The sequence below is a fragment of the Tympanuchus pallidicinctus genome, unplaced genomic scaffold (genome assembly GCF_026119805.1).
Source record: "Tympanuchus pallidicinctus isolate F22 unplaced genomic scaffold, pur_lepc_1.0 scaffold4, whole genome shotgun sequence".
NCBI lineage: Eukaryota > Metazoa > Chordata > Aves > Galliformes > Phasianidae > Tympanuchus > Tympanuchus pallidicinctus.
The window spans coordinates 15,570,201-15,590,548 of record NW_026294758.1 but is presented as its reverse complement, the minus strand read 5'-3'; the positions used below and the strand labels follow the sequence as shown (position 1 = coordinate 15,590,548).

At 38.0% G+C, this 20,348-nt stretch overlaps 1 long non-coding RNA gene across 1 annotated transcript in view; it reads left to right on the top strand.

Moving 5' to 3' along the window:
* Positions 1–20,348, top strand: part of LOC128089424 (uncharacterized) — a 75,421-nt gene that overhangs the window by 48,679 nt on the left and 6,394 nt on the right. The window lies entirely within an intron of this gene.

Sequence of the window (20,348 nt, the reverse complement as noted above, 5' to 3'; positions counted from 1 at the left end):
CTGTAACACCTCTAGTATTCCCATATCAGAAAATATCTTACCCAATACCTTCCATGTTCACTGACCTTTGGTGTTCTGCTTGCTGGTGAATGGATGCTTCTGTGGCTGCTCTTCCCATTCAGCTCCTGTGGGGCCTGGAAGACTTTGGCTTAAAACCTTGCTCTATCAGTGCTTGCCTGATAGACCTGAGCAGTTGCTCTTTAACACTGGCTCTCTATAGTGCATGTGTAACTAACGATAGCAGTGTCTGCCTCCCTCAGTGGAGTTCAGTGATGATAAATACATGAAAACCTTCTGAAGTTTTCTGGTACTACAGAAGCAGTTATGTTTCAAAAATAGAAAGATAAGTGGTGTTTGTTTCTTTTGTATAAGCTCTAGAATCGTAGTGTTGAAATTTAGAATTCTAGAAATCTCAGGTAGGCTTTTTTTCAGAAAATAAAAAAAAATAATAGTACAGTTTGCTTCTAACAACACGTCACTTCCTCCGCCTCATTTATTCTGTTCCCTTTTCCTTTTCTGAAGCTTATTATAATATGATATAGAAAGAAGATATAGAACCCCAATAATTTCAAATAGGAATGTAATCTTTTTATATGAAGCCTTGATTTATAAAGCCAACTCCCTGAGGTACAGACAGGTTTATCATTCTGCTATAAATGTCTGAATGCATAATGGAATGCAGACTCTAATTTCTATAATGTGTTTGGATGATGCATTGCTCATTGAGAACTGCAGATGAAGCCAAAGAAGAAATCTCAAACAAATTTTTCTGAAATTTCATTCGCCTAATGCATTATTAAGGATTTCAGATAACAGGCAAAAATGCCACATGATCTTGTGAAGTCAAAGAAAGTTCATAAGTTAATATTTTACTTCAATTTAACCAGCAATATTAAAGTTGCTTTTGCTTTCAGACAACTACAAGTACCAGCAGAAATGCAGACCTCCAGGGTTTTGTTTTGAGTCAACTTTTCATGAGAAATAAGAATTATTTGTGATTATGATATTGTTCTGTTTGACTAACAATGTACATAGACACTAGCCAGGTCTAACATGAAGATAACAAAGGTTTGGTATGATACTTAATTGAATGCACAATTCGGAGGCTGTTTTCCCACTGAAGTGATTTGTACAAATAAATTTTGATTATGACTGGTTTTAAACCCAGTGTTAGAAAAGCATCCTGATAGCTTTCTTTTTTAAGTACTGAATTGTTTAATATATTTCATACAAAGGAAAATAACTGGTTTTAATTAAAGCACAGCTAGAATATAAGATGTGTAAGCCTTATTAAAGTGCCTGGGAAAGACTATTTCAATCTATAGATACTATTCCTTTGTTGCCAGCTCTTGTGATGTTATCAGAAGTCCGGTAATATTTGATGTTTTTCTTGAAAACCAAAGCTCCCAGCATAATGCAAAAAAATTTAACAGCCTCAGCTTTCAGAGAGAAGAGGAGAGGAGAGGAGAGGAGAGGAGAGGAGAGGAGAGGAGAGGAGAGGAGAGGAGAGGAGAGGAGAGGAGAGGAGAGGAGAGGAGAGGAGAGGAGAGGAGAGGAGAGGAGAGGCTCAAGTACTTGTGTTTGATGAAGAAATTTTGAAGATTTGCTCTCATGTACTGAAAAATTGGTGAAGTCAGAAGACAGATGAGATAATAATATATATTTTTTAATATCATTATTTATGGGTTATGTTTGTGGAGCCTGATCCATGAACTTCATGTCTTGATTTGGCCATACTGCCTACGTTTAAACATTTTAAATGCTCTCAGCATCTGCAAGTAGGTCATTTCTTTCTTGATTGCTGCCTTCCTTAAAACAAGTAATTAACAGCAACAACAAAGAAAGAATAGGTTTGCGTTCTTTGTTTTGTCAGATCCTCCAGGCAAAGCTGACAGAAGGGAGAAGCATCTTTCTAGAGGCAAGAGATTTGCATTTGGAAGCTGGTGAGTGGACAAAATGACATTGACTCGCAGAACCTGCAGAGGTGTGAATAGAGCATCACCACCCACTGCTGTCAAAGAAACAGTCCTTAGATTTAGCCATTGCCAAATCCTCCAGTTACAGACCTCCCAAACATCATGTTTAAAAATAAATAATAACTAAATTCGTACACACAAAAAACTAGTTTGACGCTTTTCATGTCACGTGTCACATGTTTTTTCTGGCAAGCAGCTTATCACTGAAGAGGGACCAAAGAAAAGACTAGTGTAGGCAGAAGAAGCTATACTCCAAATTGCTATTTCTTCCCTTACTCCCATCCTGCTGTTTTTCTCTCCAGCCCTGACAGCGTACTAAGTATGACTGACAGTGTAGCTGACAGCTTTAACCTGATTGACAAACTGATTCAAATCTGAAATAAATTTAATATCCATTGGTTTCCAGGTCTGCATTTGGAAATGATCAAAGGAAAGACACAGTAAATGTAGACTATCCCTCTCCTAATACTATTATTTTTTTTTTTAATTTTGTTTCATGATACAGCTTTCTCTGGATTTTCAGAGATAGTGCATTATTAAATACTGAGGTGAAGTCACTTAAAACAGCATTGCTTGCCCACCTGACTTTTACATGTCAACATTGTAAGAGCTGTCTACAGTAAAACAATCAAATATTTTGCCACTTAGAATTAGCATAGCTCCTGTTGCCATTAATGTGCAGTGAGATCCACGTACACTTCTGGTTTGTGTTTCTGAAATCTCTTGGTCTCTCTTAAGATAAGAAAAGAATAAAAGGAAAAGAAGGGGAAAAAAAGGTCATAATCATCCTGGTTGAAGTAATAATACCACCAATATAGCATTCAACAGCATGGAACTGTGGAATTACATATCCATGCTTGTAGCTAGCGAATATGATCATTCAGAGGATGTTGTAAAAGACATTTGTACCTACCACTGAGAGATTGTGCTCCAAACTTTCATAACCTATAAAATGGCCCATAAATTGAAAATTAGAAAAGGACATGTAGCAGTTCTAGGAAAGCAGAGTGAACAACTCAGTCCTTCACAGTGCTGAAAATACATAAACTTTATGCCCATTTTTGTCTTATCTGTTTAGACTACGTTGAAGAGAAAGGTTGTAGAGCAGAAAGCATTTGTTTTAACCCCCAAATCCAGGGGGACTAACCATTAGCAGTCTAGAAGAAAAGGTCCTTTTTTGCTTTCCACTTAAGTGGCCCAATTGCAAAGAGAAATGTAACTCTGGGTATGAAGGAAGATTGACTACAAAATGAACTGAATGCTGGTGCTCTTGACCTTCCTCTTCTTCTGAATGGAGGAAGGACACTGGAAATTCTGGGGTAATAAACACCTGTGTGGGAAACATCAGTCTGTGATAAATACGTCTGTCACTAGGGAACTCCTCAACTATAATTTACTTCAAAATATAGCCACTTATAATGTATTTTCTGTTCCTTCACTATCAGAGGTCAGATTCTAGGTCAATTACTAGGAACAAAACACTGCATTAGTTTAAGATGACATTTTTCTTTTCACATTTGCGTCACTGATGGTTAGTCATTGTACAACTTTGTACATTGGATGATTGTTTCCTGTGGATGTTGGTTAGAGTGGTCTAAAGAAATACTGTGCTACATCAAGGCAGCAGAGATTCACATTATCAGTAGAAATAGACAAGGCTGTCCTTCCTGAGGAAATAAAACATTGTATATGGAGTTTTCAGCTTTTAGACAATTTCTGTCTCATGACTGAAAAACAGTTAATGTTTGGAATAAGTGATGCAGGAGTTCCTGTAGGTAATGGCTGTTCTTTTGGCTTGCAAATGCTGTATATTTGTTAACTATCTGTTAGCTAAAAGAATAATCACTGTTTCCCATATGAAGATAATATTCTTTCAGTGTTGAGAGTCATATTCCCAAACCAAGGAGTTAAGCACAGTTTTTTGAATGTTAAGACTCAGTAGGGTATGTGCTAAGTAATGTCAACATGCAGTTGCCTACATCTGATTCCTCAACCTACCAAACATGAGCAGATCCAGCCAAGGATCTCCAGGTCCTTTTGCACGGATGCAAAGACATGCAGAGAAATGCTGTTCCTGATAAGAGTGTCTGTCCCACAGATGAACCAAGAAAAGGAAAACACCTCACAGCCCCTTCCCTGTTGCACACAGTCTTAAATATCTGTCCAGGATGTGGAATAAAGAGATCATTACTGGTTGGACCATTGGTGGTGAGCCTTGGTACTGAGCCAATCTACACTGGGCACTGACACAAGAAATGTTGCTGATATTCCTGTGGTCAGGTTTGCAATTCTTTGAGCCGCAACAATTTGTGGATGACCCTAAGAACAGTGCTCACTGTTCAGAACATGCTCTGCTGTTCAAGTTCTTAGTGCCCTAAGAACATGCTCTGCTGTTCAAACCCTGAAGTGTAAAGGAGAAGGAGCACAAATAAGTCCGTGTAGTCTGTTTATATAGCCCTAGAGATTCAGATTAAGAAAAACAAACATAACCTTTTCAGCTGTTCCTCACAAGGGAAAAAGAAAATGAAACATTTGATTATAATTGTTTTAATGAGCTTTGATTCAAAATGAAGTCATAATGGTCTGGTTAAAAAACATTCCGTTAATGAGCTTATATTTCTATCAAAGTGTGCAAGATGCAAAATTCTCTGAGGATAAAATTAAACAGCAAGAAATATTGATTTGCTTATAAATAAAATCCTGCTTGTTCCTTGAAAAAAAGTAGTAATAGTGCTAGTAATAGTAATAGCAATAGCAGTGGCAGTAAAACTGGAAAGAGTATGGTGATCATGAATTAACTGGAGTGCTTATGGATTGCACCATGAAATTAGAGAAATGGTATACAGAATTTATTCTGCTAAATGTCTAGAACCTAATCTCAGGTACCTTGTAAAAAGCAACCCTGACTGCAGGCCTGAGTATAAATTCCTCCCTCCCAAATATTTTTATGGTAAACTTCCACTTCACTTTTAGAAAGATGCATAGAATATGCATTTGAGATATCATCAATCGCAAAAATACAAAAAAAAAAAAAAAAAAAGAGAGAGAGAAAGAAAGGATAAAATGTTCTAATCAGGGGACATGATGTGAGCAGCACTAGCTGTGGTTGTACTGTCAGAAGAGAGTGCTTCTGTGTACCCTACATTTTATGGTATCTTTTGGATTGTGATGCAGTTTTTCAAGCCACCCATTCAGCCAATTCTCCTTCAGGCATAGAGCCCTGCAGGGGGCCTGGAATTTGTCCACTGAAAGGATATCCACTCTTGAAAAGGAGAGCAAATAATGCTATTTCCCCTTTAATATGCTGCAGAAGGATAATATGTGAGAATACAGGAATATGTTTCATTCTCACTCAGAATATTTTTGTTCTGATTGAAATCTAACTTCTTTCAAATATGAACACAACTTGTTCCTTAAGAGTTCCATGTCAAGATAACTCTGAGCGGTGCCTTGTGTAGCATACTACCTCTTCAGTGGAACCACTCGTGTCAATTGATTTGCCTAATCAGGCTCTGGTTAAACAATACAACTTGTCTTATGTAAAAAAAGACAGCTGCAGTCTGTTGTGTTTGTAGTTTCTGTTTGAGAAGGAGAACAAAAAAACTTACATTAGCAGGATAGATTACAAGACACACTCTTAATTGCATTAAAAAATAAAAGTTAATTGTGTCATGCAGGAAGAAAGCAAAATAATATATACAGCTCTATGAATACAGTCAGTAGCATTACATGGGCATTTGTTGTAAACACACAGGAATGGAAGGAAATGTCATACCTGGATTACACAGATAATGGAAAACACAGAAAATATTTTGTAATGGGAAAAAATGCTCAAAAGTACCGAATTGACTTAGCATCCTCTGATACTGAATCTGCGTGATTAAAAAGTTCCTGTATTGTAAAAACCTATAGTTATTTTTAAAAAAATTTATGTCCGTAGTCTTCTTTAAGCATATATCTGCATGCAGTAACAGTTCCCTAAAGCAAGGAAGGAGACACTGGACCTGAGGGCTGGGATATGACTAACACTGTTTCAGGCTTCTTAGCTCATGAGAAAACACATTTGCAGCAGAGCTTTCTGACAACCTACTGTGCTTGACTCATCCTTAATTATTGTATTTTTCAGTGCCCATTCCTGTTTGTCTCTTGGCCCAGAGGAACCTTTTTTCCCCATTTGTTGCTTTTCTTTTTATGTGCACATTCATATTGGCCTCCCTTTCTTTCCCTCCTGCACCTGAGCACATTGTCAGGGACTATTTCTGGACCCGGCTTTAACCATCCTTTAAAATAAAGAACAAACTGCTCCCGGAGTGATAATTTTACTTAGGAATGGATAGATTCTCACAAGCTTAAATTCTGAAAGGTACACGAAATGGTCTGCTCTAAACTATACGTTACCATGGTTACTCCCATCTGTGGCTCAGATGGGGATAGGGGCCAATTATCAAGTTTTGTTTGCTTGATTTTAAGTAGTTTGTTACCTGGATACTCAACAAATAAGAAAACTGAAAAAAGACTTGTTTTCTTCTCCCTTAACTGAAGAAAAGAGAAAACGGTCACACCTGAATGCTGAAAAATCCAACAACGTTCAGGTTCTTAGTTGCAGATGGGGAGCAGTTATGAACCATGTGTTTTGCAGAGGGCTGGGAACTGGCCTGCCTATGGCTACTATGTTAACACTTCAATGTAGATCATGGAAAAAGCAACTGGTCCTATAATATCACTGAAAATCTCCGTCAGGGTTAATTGCTGATGATATTTTATTGTTATTTAGGCAACAAGAGATGTTTTTCTGTGAGGATTGCAGGAATGTCTAATTAACAAAAGAGAAGGTCCTTTCTGCTGTGTGGTGGCACTCTGATTTCTACCTGGTGTCATTCACATTCCTGCTTGTGAAGATCTCCCGTGCATGTTTCACGTGGTACCATCTTCCTGGACTTCATTGCAGGCATTGCTAACAAGCTGGAGATGGAAGAGTGAAGAGGACATAGAGAGGGGGTGGAACAGGATAAAATTAAAATACCATCCTGTCAGTGTCCCTAATAGTTTATATGGGCAATGACAGAACTGTATTTTAATTTTTATCTGGTCTCCTTTCTACTAATTTATTCCATCTCCTGCTTGTTATCGAAGTTTCAGATTAAACTTAAAGATATGAATGTATTGCCATAATAAATTTATAAGAGGATATTTAAAGAGCAAAGATTTGAATGACACAAATGAACCTCAGTGTAGCAGAGTTACAGAAGGGATTTGCAGAACGATGCGACAGCAGTCAGAAATGACTGCTGGAATCTCCTTAATTAAAAAAAAAGGACAGGAATGCAATAGGCACAGAAAGTGTTTCATACAAATTTAGGCTTAACTTTAAATTATTGAGGCTATTTTAAATAATCTTTAAAAAGGTTAAGAAAAACTAGTTTAAAGAAGATTATTAAAAAGTAAGATGGCTAGTTAGAGAATTGAAAAGCTAGTATTTGTAAAAGGCATTATATTAGGCACATCAAAATTCTGCTTTTTTTTCACTTCATTTCCCTCGCAGCATATATCTCCACATGGCACAAAAACAAATTTTTAGGCAGCCTTCAAAGTTGTTGTTCTATCCTAATGAGTAGGATACATCTATCAGCAAAAAAAGGGAGCTGCTACTTTAAGACAAAACCTTTTTGTTATTGCTTTCTCAAATGAAAGGTGGTCCTGTTTTTGAATAACTAGTTTGCAATTTGTCCAAATTACAAGGGAGAATCACAAAGCATGGCTTTCCTCTACTATTTAAACATAATTGGCATCCAGTAAGAAGGCTACAAGCTCAAAGCAGGGCTCAGCCAACACTAGAAGAGTGAGTGAGTGAGTGAGTGAGTGAGTGGAAAAGTGGTACAAAACTTTTGTGACTAGTCTGGTTCTGGGACATTTACTTTTGCTCTCTGAGACTAAGTGGGAACGTAAAAAAAAAAAAAAAAAAGTCAAAAGTGATTATCAGTCCTATCCTTGAAATGTTCCTTTTAATGTCAGGACACAGGTTTCAAGAGTCTTGCAAGAGAGTATTAGAAAGCAAAATCGAGGGACAGAGAAAGAAGGGGTTGCATTTCATGGAGAAATTCAAACCCTCCACAGGACAGTAAGGCAATCCCATGTTACTTATGCAGACCCTCACATTGCTTGGAGACATACTTATACATGCATGCCTGTTCACACTCTCTAATATGAGAGTGGGTGAAGTATTGTTGGCATATTTATTTAATAAATTGCTTCTTGATGCTTCTTCAGAGCAAAATTTTTCACAGTGAAATATTTCTTTGGCTGTTTATGTTCTCTCACCTTTACCTATGTGTGGACTACTTTTTGATAAGGAAGTATTAAACATATAAGTTGAAATGCTACAACTATGGGAATACGAGGCAGAAACATAAGTCTTTTCTTCAGTTATAAGGCTGTAATTTGTGTTGAACATTCAAGTGTCTTAGACAAGGATTTTTATCATGGGATAAAATAAGGTTTTACATATGGAAACTGCCCTGCAGCTACAGTGATATTGGTGGTTTTCATGCTAGATCACTACAAATGGTATAAAGGTTATATTAAGATTTATATAGTTAATATTATGTCTTCTTATAAGGGATAAGTTTCTATACTTTCTTTGCTTTCACTGAAGTCAGTTGCAAAACTCATTTTAAGAATTTTGCTTAGCAATCAACTCTCTAGTTATACCAAAGACAATGAAATTACTGAGCAAAGAAAAAGGAGAGAGAAAAAGTACAACAAATAAGTGAACCAGAGTTATGGCTTCCTCATGTGTAAATGATTCTCATGCCAATCCAGACTAAAGGAGGTGGAAATACACACTCTTCACTCTTCCAATTAATAAGAAAAAAAGCAGATACAACCATCAAAAAGTGCACAAGGCAGAGAGGTCAGGCATTTTGCTTTGGAAAAAGACACATTTTTGCACAGAAGCTGTGTTTCAAAGGATGGGTGAACGTTTGCTGAGCCTTAAGCCTGAAGAGTTTTGTCCATCCTTGTCACGGTTGTGTGATTTTTGGTTCTCAGTGTTCCACATCGTGTAGTGCACTGGGAGTTAAAGTGTTAGTGCTCCAATGCTGGGTACCTGTCCCTGTACCTCGCAGAAGTCATAGGATCTGGCTCTTCTGAATTGGGCAGTCTTCTACTGCCTTGCAGGGGGTGTTGGAAGGTGCTTTCCTAGCTGTACCAAGATTTTCAGGCTTGAATTGGTCTCAGGACCTCTCTCTCTATTTTATTTTGATTTATTAATCTCAATTTCAATTAGATTATATTATATTGTGTTATCTTGCATTCTGATATCATAGTTAATAAAATAAGTTCTCCTCTGTAGATCATTGCTGCTGACTTTTTTCCTCCCTTAAGCCCAGCTCCCATCTCCTTATCCCTTTCGCCTTTCCCTTCCCATTTTGTGGGGTTGAGAGGGATGGCCCAGGGGCCTACTGCCCCCCTGTCACGGGCATAGATTAATGTAGTTAACTCCGTGACAATCCTCCATAATGTGATGATGGGCTGGAGAAGGGAGAAGGGAAAACTTCAGAAAATCATCCCCTGATTGGAAGCTTGTGGCTGTTCTATGTTCCATTCTAGCCCCCTTTGGAGACAGGAATGAGAAGAAAGTGAGCTGGAATAAAATGTTTAAAGCATGATGGCAGCAACCCAGAGCCAATGCTTGCCTCACATCTCTTGCACATTCTCTGGGATGGCAGCACTGGGCTGTGGGCAGCATTTTCCTTCCTAAGTGTTCCCTGTGGCTTGGATTTTCCTGGGCAGATGGAATTCACTCAGAACCTCAGGTTACCCTGAATTAGCTTCACCTTTAAAAGAGGCCAGGGTAATGGCAGTGGAGAAAAACAGATGAAACTTGTAATATCATAAAAAAAATCCAGGAACTCTGCAAATATGTAATTTTCTTGAAAAAACAAACAAAACTTGTTTTCCATGAAAATAATTTTAGAAAACACTATTTGCCTTTTTTTTTTTTAAAAAAAAAAAAAAAAAAGGGTGTTAATTTTCAGAGGTGTAGTTAGCATGTGATGGGCTGGATTGACCCATGGGGTAATATCATTTGGACTTGCTCTACCATGGCTTAATTTAACCCTGTGTGATAGCTGTGCATGGTTATCACACTTCTCTTGAAGAAAAAGGATGCAGCAGACATACTTGTGTATCACAGTTTTTCACTGCTAACTTATTCTCCCTTTTGTGACATTCATATGTAACTATTTAATTTACTGACAGGTACAGGAAAAGTGCAGCTGAAATTTCTACTAATCATCTCTGGACTTAAGTTAAAACTCTTACTTTAAGTTAAAGTTAAAATTTATGTTTAAAAGCAAAAAGGAAGACTAGGCAACCTGACTTTCCAATTCTGTATATAAGAGCTGGGCGGTTGGGCAGGAGCTCACTCTAGTTCCCCTCATACTAAAACACAAGAAACATGTACACTGTGCCTACCTTTTAAGAAACTTGGGTGGTAAAATCATTCTTACCCTAATACCTTTATCCTCATTCGTGCCAGCAACCATCACAGGCTCACCTCTGTGATAGACCCAGCAAGGTTTTAGAGTGCCTCAACATTTTTCAAACTTTAGTTAACAGCTGCACTACATCAACAATTTAATTTGCTGTATCACTCTTTGGAGCTCAGTTCTTGCTCCTGGTGTAAAATTTCTCAGATAAACAAGATATAACAGGCTGGGCATGGCATTTTGAATCCAGCCATTAGGGTCCATGAGAGAGAACAAGGCAGGAAGAAAACGAGTTGGAAAGAAAATACTTAGGGCCATGTGCTTGGAAACAATGCCTCATTTCTCTCATGTGGAGCTCCTGATTTACCAAAATTATGGTTGTCATTTTATTTCGTCTTCTACCCAAATGTGAAGCTAAACACAGTAAAGCAATTGCTTGACTATAAAATTAACTGTGAAAAAACATCTGTAATACAAGTACATATCATTATTTGTATTAGCATAATTATTGACCCACAATACCACCACTCTTCACGCTAAATTAGTATACCTTCTTGCATGACCTAGGAATGGGAAAGAAGTGCTTATAAAATGCTATTTTAACAACTGTTTGTGACTTTGTGGTAGACGCTCACATAGTGGTGCCCAGGGTCAAGGAGACACGTTTATGTGTTCCTAGAGAGGGACTATAAAACCCAAGGCTTTTGAACATCTATAAGTTAAGCAAAATATAATCGTATTTGGGAGCCAAACTAAACAGACTTTGAGAGCTACTAGTCAGGTTCTCTTACAACTATTTCCTTGTATTTTCAAGTCTACCTACTTTCATGATGTAAAAGCATCTGTTGTGTCATATATAAGGATAATTCTTGAGCTGTACCTGGTAATCATGAACATGTTATTAGTGTAAATTTATTATTTTTTTAGAGAAAGCAGATTATATTCTGCTCTAGTTGGGCTGCCTCAGCAACATGATGGAAAAAAAAATTGATTCCACTCCAAGCAGATATAGGTTGGAGGCGACTCAGCAGGAGAAAAAGGTTTTGAGGTTAAAACAACTACAACATTAAAAAGACTAGACTCATGTTTGTAAGAGAATGTCTCTGCCAGAAGCAAGAAAACAACAAACAAAATCAAAAATTGTACCCAGAGTCTCCAAGGTCTTCTTAAGTTCTGAGCTACAGGTAGCATGTTTAGAATGTGACTGCACAGTCTATTTGCTGTGTTACTATCATATACAGTAGCAATGGAACTCATTAGCGTTTGCTGTTATCCTTATGCCAATGACCACAGCAGCTGGGATGTCTGTAACTTCGTGGGTTGTCACTTTCTGAGAAAAGAAAGAAAAGATAAGTTGCTGGACTTGTTAGTGGGGGTGAATTTTGCAATTTCATCATTTTCTAGTGCCTTCAACCCAATATTACAAGTATGTTACATGAAATTTAATTCTATTATTGTGAAATATATAAAATATTTATATTGGTGTATGGACAGTGGTTAGCAAAACCCTGAGAGAATAGGTTTGTCGGACAGTCAATGTTTTTCCATCTTGGTTGCCCAGTGCTGGACTTTTTCCACTATGTCCAGGCTTCTCTTGTACCAGAGAGCACAGAACTGAACATGACAAAACCTGCATAGTATGGAGTCTACCTAGATCATCTACCTGGAAGGTAGATCATCTACCTTCTCATTTACTCAGCTTTTTCTCTTTGGAGTGAATTACAGTGTTAAACTTATCCATATTTGCTATGAACTGCATTTTTTTTTTTTTCCTATGGCCTTTCTGCTCCACCTATAGATTTCAGAGGAGGGAAACTTTTAAATTTTCATGTTGATCTCTGCCACAGACCAGATCCTCTGCCTGCCCTGTATTCAATTTGTATATTTGAACAATCTGTATAGTGTTCCAGAAGGAGGTAATTGCTCTGTTTATACCTGCTTATATAATCACATTCCGTTCTGGAGATGGAATGTGAGTTACGAGTTGAGTGCCATTGAAAAATGGATATCATCCAAATGACTGTGTTAACAGGGCTTCCTGCATTTTCTGCTTTTTCATCTATTCAATAGCATGGTAAATACTTGTGCTAGGTATGCTGAGGATTCAGTTATGGAAGATGCAGTGCTTGTAACCTAAGCATGATTCATGGTGCTAGTACAAGACCTTCTCAGTAAATAATGAGTGAAAGTCAAGTTGTACAGATTAAATTATTGGACAATCTCTTCAGAATTTTTTAGGGGATTACGCATTTACGTAAGCCCGACTTCCAGAAGTATTTATTTCACTTTCAGATGGATGAAGGGTTCTAGGTGATTAAGGTACTTCTGATAGCCCTATACTGCTCCTGTACATTTTAATGACTCTAGAGGAAAGAAGGTCAGATAAAATGTCCTGTAGTTTCATCCAGGTTTCTGAAATGCAGCAGTGCTTGCTTGCTGTCACAGCATGAACTTTTGCCCAGCTGGGTAGCTCGTCTTCAAGGAACACAAATGCCTAACTGTCAGAAATACCTCTCAATATTAAGATATGTTCCTTTAAGGGGGGTGCATTTGGCATTAAACAGACTTTCCAGCTAATGAATTTTTCGAGTTACAAGAATAATGGCCTTTTTAATCTTAGCATGAGTAATTAAACAGACATTTGTTATTAATGATGTTGTTAATGGCAGCAGATATTGAATTTTCTCTGTAGATATCATAGAGTTGTATGGTGATTTTTTCGAGGTTTTTATTAACCTGATTGGGCAGCAAAGCTAAAAAATGTAGAATATATATATATATTTTTCCTTCTGGAGGTATTGATTTTTTCCACATGTCTAGAAGACACTTCTTTGCCTTCATTTTATTCTTATTGGAGATCTTTGCCTCTGCTTTCCTTTACTGTCTAATCTGATATCAAACGGACCTTCTACCACTTGTGAGTAGCCTGGAATGATTTCTGTAGGAAGGAATGTGAGTGGCAGCAACTATTTCTGCAGTCCTTACACAAGATTTGCTGAATGTTCTTGTTTGTGTTTCACCTCAGGGAAATATGAGTTTGTTGCATGTCCAGGGACAAAAATGGGATTATTATTTTTTTTTTTTTAATACTTCTTTACTCTTGTATTCAGTATCAGCCAAGACAGCAGGCAGAACACTGTCTCTTCACTCCTATACAGGGCACGGAAAGGGGCATAGGAGAATGCTCGAGTCCTAGGCTCAGATCTCTTGTGCCATGCTTTTGCTATGCATTTATCAGTAATGAAGTCTCTCCTCGGTTTAAAATACTGTACTTTGATGGGGACCATCTGTGCTCTCCCCTGTTCTCTGTTCATCAGGGATTGCATGCAAATGCTGACAGGGTGCAATGCATTCTCCAGGAAGCAGTTGCTCAACCATGATCAATGCTGCAGAGCAGTCAGCAGGTCTGGCAGTGTCCCTGTGGAGGAGTCTCCTTCACTCTACTTCTCTTACACATTCATTTTCTGTGCTATGGTTTCAGATATCCCTGTGCTAGACTTCCTGCTCATTGCTTTTTCCCTTGGTTTGGAAATCACTTGTCAGTTATGGAAATCACAACATCTTGTGGTCTTTCCTTTACTAGTCCTCAGAGGAATGACATGTGAGTTTATTAGTCTGTGGGTTTCTCAGACCTTTGTGATGGGAAGACAATTTAATCAGAATAATTTTTCCATGAAATGAAGGCCTTTTCTGACCAGGCTTAGAAACAGCTTTTGCAGTGGCATGGGACCCTGCTTGACTCATGTGCCTTTCACATCTTAATTTCTCCTGAGAAAAATGCTTTACAAAAGCTTTAAAAAATCCTCTGAACTCCAGAGACCAGGATTTGTCTGCTTTTGGATTGTGTCTGTCAGTGGCTGCTTTCCAAGCTCTCATGTTTCTGTGAATTCCAGTTTACACCTTTTAAAAGCACTCCTTCTGATTTGGCTTGCTCTGCTGGATTTGCTCTCAGCTCCCAGCCCATTCCAATCACAGTCACAACCTGCCTCTGCTGCTCCTCCAAGTATTCACATTTTAAAGGACGGGGGAAAAACCCCTAAACAAGACAAAGAGCCCTGGTATTAGTTGCTAACTTCCCATTCTCTGTGAAGATTATGTTAGTAGCCCTGAGTAATTTGGTCTGATTTTCTCAGGGGAGGAGGACTGAAATAATCCAATGTTTATTTTTATACAAATTCTCACAGTGCTACAATGTTTCAGAGGCTTCCTGGGATGTTTCTAGTTTTTTTTTTCACAGGCTAAAAGGCCGTTCTCAGAGGTAGCTCCTTCATGTAAACCTAAAAATGGCACTTTCCCACAATACAGCTTATCAGGAAGTTTAAAGTTCAGTAGTCTCTCTCTCACTCTCTCTCCCTGTCTCACACACATGAAAGTAAAGAGTAAAAAATGAAGGGGCTGTTCCAGTTCTGCTGAGAGTTGCTTTTCAATCATACTGTTTCAGTGTGCTGACAGATCATAATGGCTTGGTGGGACCTGTGATGGCCTAACAACAGAATGAGGCAACATTTGTAGAGAAATATAGCCACTTTTATTCAATACATTGTGATCTAGTACTGTACTCAGTGAGTAATGCTCATAACACTGCTTTTGCTTACACAAGTATGGATATGCACAAAGCTAACTTCCACCAAGGCATTAAAATTGAATTGCATGATTCTGCTGCCTCCTGAGTATCTGAAATTAAGAGTAATTAAGAGATCTCTGTGCAGGATCTTGTACTGCAGAGGCATCACAAAGAGGAGGCTCCTTGAGAAAAGTGTTTGGGAGAGGCTCATGCTCTCTCATGCTTCCAACTTGTTTGGTTACGTGATCATCAGTTTCCATTCCAGGGCCTCTTACTGCTGGGATAGTTCTTAGAACATAGAACCATAAAATGGCTTGGGTTGGAAGGATCATTAGATTCCAACCCCTCTGTTCAGGGTCAGGCTGCCCAGGGCCCCATCCAACCTGGCCTTGAACAACTCAAGGAACAGGGCATCCACCATCTCTGGGCAGCCTGTTGCAGCACTCACCACTCTCATAGTCAAGAACTTCCCCCTGATATCCAACCCAAATCTTCCCTCCTTCAACTTAAAATCCTTTCCCATTTTCCTACCATTGTCTACCCTTGTAAAGTGTTGGCTCCCTTTCTGTTTGTAGGTTCCCTTTAATTAAGTGGATTTCATCCTGATGGCTTGTCTCATCTTTCAAAAAGTAGCCACTGAGGATTTTCCTCTTCTAAACCAAACAGATCTTCCTGGTGACACTGAGTAATCTAAAATATAGATTACAAAGAAAGGAAGTTATTGGGCTGGCAATCATTTCAGACAATTAAAGGCCCGTACACCATCTAAGTCTCTACACAAATTACCTATCTTATTACAAATATATTTCGCACAACAAAGTCCTCCAGGACAATGAAGAGACAATAAAAACATGAGGAAGGCAAAAGGATGATACTACATTGACTTTTAAACATAAAAAATGCAACTACTTTTGAATGGACTTCAGAAGCCATGTGAAAGCTGTTGTTTTGGTATTTCCAAATAGCCAAGAAAATTGTGATGTGATGTTTACATTAATAGTTTCAGATACTATAAATAAAACTAAGCTGAGAATGCAGAGTCTTATTCGTACAACAAATTTGATTATTTTTTTTTAGTATTCAGCATGCAAAATACCTGGACATTCAAAGCACAATAAGCAATAGACCGTGTTGTGTCTGGCTATAATAGTTTGCCTAATCTCTTCCAATTCTGTAGTTCTTTTTTTAAAAAAAAAAAATTTAAAAATACTTATTATATTATTTTATTTTTGTATGCTTAGCAACAGAGCCTATCACACTGAACTGTAGCTATCTTAAAGTTGCAAGTGTCTTTAGTTGCAAGTGTCTTCTGATAACTGTCCAGGCCTTTATGTAGCCAAGGCAGAGATGAAGGCATCTCCTCTGGTAGATACTTTCACAGTGCCACTTGGGCTGAGAAAAAGCCTATCAGAACTAATGTACTTATTCTGATTTGCTTAAATGTTTCTCAGTGGGAATTACAATTACAAATCATGGAAATATACTCTGCTAGGTTTCAGATGTTAAGTGAAAAATTTCAGAACTGAACAAAAACACAACTTCAAAATGTTTTCGTGGGTAAGAGATCCACAGTTCTACTTAACACAAATTTAAATGTTGTCTTGTTGAACAACCTCAACGTATCTATTTCTGAACTTCCCCAGGTATTGGCAAGCTCCAGTGGTAGCACCAAAAAGGATCTACTTCCAGATCTGGTCATCCTGCATCTAAGCTTGGTCCCCTTAGCAGTATATCAGGTGAATAGGCAGAAACTCACAGGGGATAATTTTAGAAACCTGCCCAAGAAAGAGATTTTCAAAACTGGCACAGCTGCCAATTTTCTTGGCTTCAACCAGGACTTCAGAATCATTCTGTTCCCATGGAGCAGCTGTATTTTGTCAAATCAGCATTTTCCAGTGGGAAAAAGAAATACAAAAACATTCAATTGGAACAGTTGCAGTTGTTTCTAGTAACAATTAGCCACAAGGTGATAAATTGGAGAACAGCTCTAGTAGTGAAAATGCATCACTGCTGAAAACCACAACCTACCACGGCAGGTTGAGTTCACAGCACTTATAGCAGTGCGAATTTATTGTATCTGCCAAAATCCTTGCACCAAATAGTGAGGAAACAACTCTTTGCTTCTTGACATTCATTTCCGTTTCTACCATTCAGATTTGCTTAAGCAACACGAATTTTCAGGTGGACCAAGAAGCCGTCTTCTCCTTCATCCTTTTCTTTTTTTCCCTATACATTCAAATGTCAGACCAAATTTTTTTGCCATTCTTTTCTTGACATGCAAAATTCCCACCTAGTGCTGTTCCAGACGCTAAATGTCCTTCTGCTTTACTTAATGAAAACAGAACATCTCATCAAGTCAGAAGATAGATTGTGTTTTTTAAAAAAATAATAAATAATAAATAATTCTGTAATAGGAGTCAGGTGCTTTGTTTATTATCATTCTCTGGCAATGAGGAGATAAAATAAAGCAGACACTGCTCCTTAGCAAGTTGAATGAAGAGCCATTTCCAGCTGTTCTCTCAGGCAAGGCTCTTGATCAGTAATCTTGTTAGAGATAATTATGAATACATTCAAAGTTAATTATAGCAGAAACCTCTTTTACATGTAAGCAGTTGCCTTTATGGCAGTATGAGAGGCTTTGTATCGGCCACTGGGGAAATAAACATCTGAACTTGATTTAAAGGTGCTGTTATTGCAAATGGTAAAAAAGCCATCAGAAAAGGACCCCTGACATCTGCATATGTGCCCAACCCTTTCAGATTTTAAATTCCCAGAGCAGAAAAAGCAGTCATGCTCTGGGAACAAACTGAATGATTTAGCTGAACTTTTGAGCGCAGCATCACCCACAGTAACTCTCAGCTGTCTTCTCTGCTAGAAGAAGGTATTGCCCACTCTTAAATTCCATTGTCTTCTTACAGTATCTGGGAAGAAGAAAAAGGAAATTCTCCTTGGAAAGTTTCAATACAAAATGTTCTATCAAAACTGTTTTAGAAATAATGCCTGAGATTGTGCTTTCCTACTTTTCCTGTAACTCTGTTGTTCAGAGTGTCAGCATAAAAGATGGTCTTTTTTTTCTTCAGTGATTTAGAAGACATTTTGTTTTACATTTTATTTGTACATTTTATTTGTGCTATGAACATATCTGGTGAGTCTCTGTAAAATTAGAAGGCTATTTTATCAGAAAAGAAGATAGTCCCAACAGTTAAGTTACTACGATTGAAAAGAGGAGACAACAGTATGGGAGAAGAGCATATTGTATCATTGTATATACTTTTATTACAGATAGAGAGCTGAGACATAAAGAGATCAAATAACTTTACCAAAACTGCACAGGAAGTCTGTGATAGACACAAGAATTAAATGCAGATCTCCCAACTCTCTGTCTGTCTCTTCAGTCATAAAGCTATTGTTCCTCTCTCCCTTGTTTCCTAATTGGGTCCATAGGCACTTTCTATTAGTGTCTTCTGCTAAGTATCATGCCCTGTAGGTAAAACCCCCACACTATTCTTTTTCAGTGCTGATGCTAAACGTTAATAACTGGGGCATCCTTCCACTTCTTTTCCTGATGCCTGACAATAATGGCTCAGTAATTACTGAACTAATGTTATCAATTCCAACAGATATCACATTTATTAAACAGAAAATGCTACGTTGCTGTTCATCAGTTAGGAATGTGTATAATTGAAACATGAAAACGAAGTCTATACGATTCATCACCAATTCTGCAAGCCTTACACTAACTCTTCTTTTCTTAATTAAGCTGTCAAACGAAAACTTATAATTAATGCAATAGCATATTTTGTAGGAGTTCTTTCCTACCCCAATACAAAGCTCAATTTAGCAGAAACATTACAAGGATTACATGTGTAGACTGGGCACCCTCATCTTATTAAGCAAAAATTTTTGCTGTCCTGCATGCCTATTTTTAATCCATTCCTCTGGGAGCTTCCATGAAAAATGAACACGGGATTGAGAGTCACTCATTATTTTTCACCAACCCTTTCTATACACAAACAGTGATTCACTTGTTTGAGAAACTCATGTTAAAGACTTATTGGAGTATTTAGTGAAGTAAATTAAGACTGCAAGGATAGCCATTGACACAGAACAGTTTCTCAACTGCGTTCTGAAGGATGAGCAGTTTGGTTCCTAGGCTGAAATTGGACTGGTGCTTGTGGTTAAGGCCATCCATGACCTTAGGACTTCTACACTTAGGATAGATCCAAGGTTTAGACATTGGTTTTAAAATACCTTGGTCTCCTTGAACCACAACTTCAAATGATGATGGGTTTGAGTCTACTCTTCATATCTGCATGACAGCCAAAATAAGCATCAGGCTTTTCACTCGGTCTGTATGTGTTTCAGATAGGATCACAGATGACAAGATGAGATTAATCTGTTCTGTACAGGCATTAAAGATAACGTAGTGCTTTCCTAACTTCTCTGCGCTTTCTCTACTTCTCTGTGCTGTGCCCCTAATACAGAAGCAACTGCATTTCATCAGTGCTTGTTTGTAGGCAGCTTATGAAACACCTTTGTGTGCTTACCCACCTGCTAGTCATAAAACATAGCACTTTAAAAGAAAACTATTTGTCCTTTTATCCAAGAATATGGGTATTTTACAAAGTATTTACATTTCCCACTTCCCACTGTAGAGAAATAATGTACAGTATCCCATTGTACGGACAGAGAAAGTGAATCAGGTCTTGGGAGAATAGGGCAGCTCCCTCTTCCTATGCTTGGACATGGTTATGAAGAGCCTCCATTCCTGCCTCTCTGCTCTTCTCTGTCCATTGGCAACTGAAGTTTGTCCAATCCTGATCACTGATCCTCTGGTCATCCCTACTATGCTTGTAATCTCTTGTAATATCTCCAGATTATGCATAGAGACGCCAGTTTCCATGAGATGGGGTGGGGCACCAGCCAGACTGCAGGAAAAGATCTTTCTCTTCTTGGAATATCAAAGCCACATTTCCATACTTTTAAAAAAATATATATATACTCTACATCTGATTACAACTGTTTTCACTTTAATGCCAAAGGAGAATACCTAAAACAGTGGAGAAGAGGAAGACACAGGGTTTGTAGGCACTTGCATCTGCCAAATAAAGCAGCTGTAATGCTGCGGGTGCTTGGGAAACCAATTAGAAACACATGGAGTGACAAAAAAATGTATGTAACATAAGATTAGCACAGTGAATGCAGCCACACTGTGTGAAACTTAGGAAAACTAGGGCTGGCTGGCACCAAGGATCAGTGAAAGTAAAATGCAGTTATGATGCCTCAAAGAGAAATTGAACATTAGAGCTGTGAAATAAG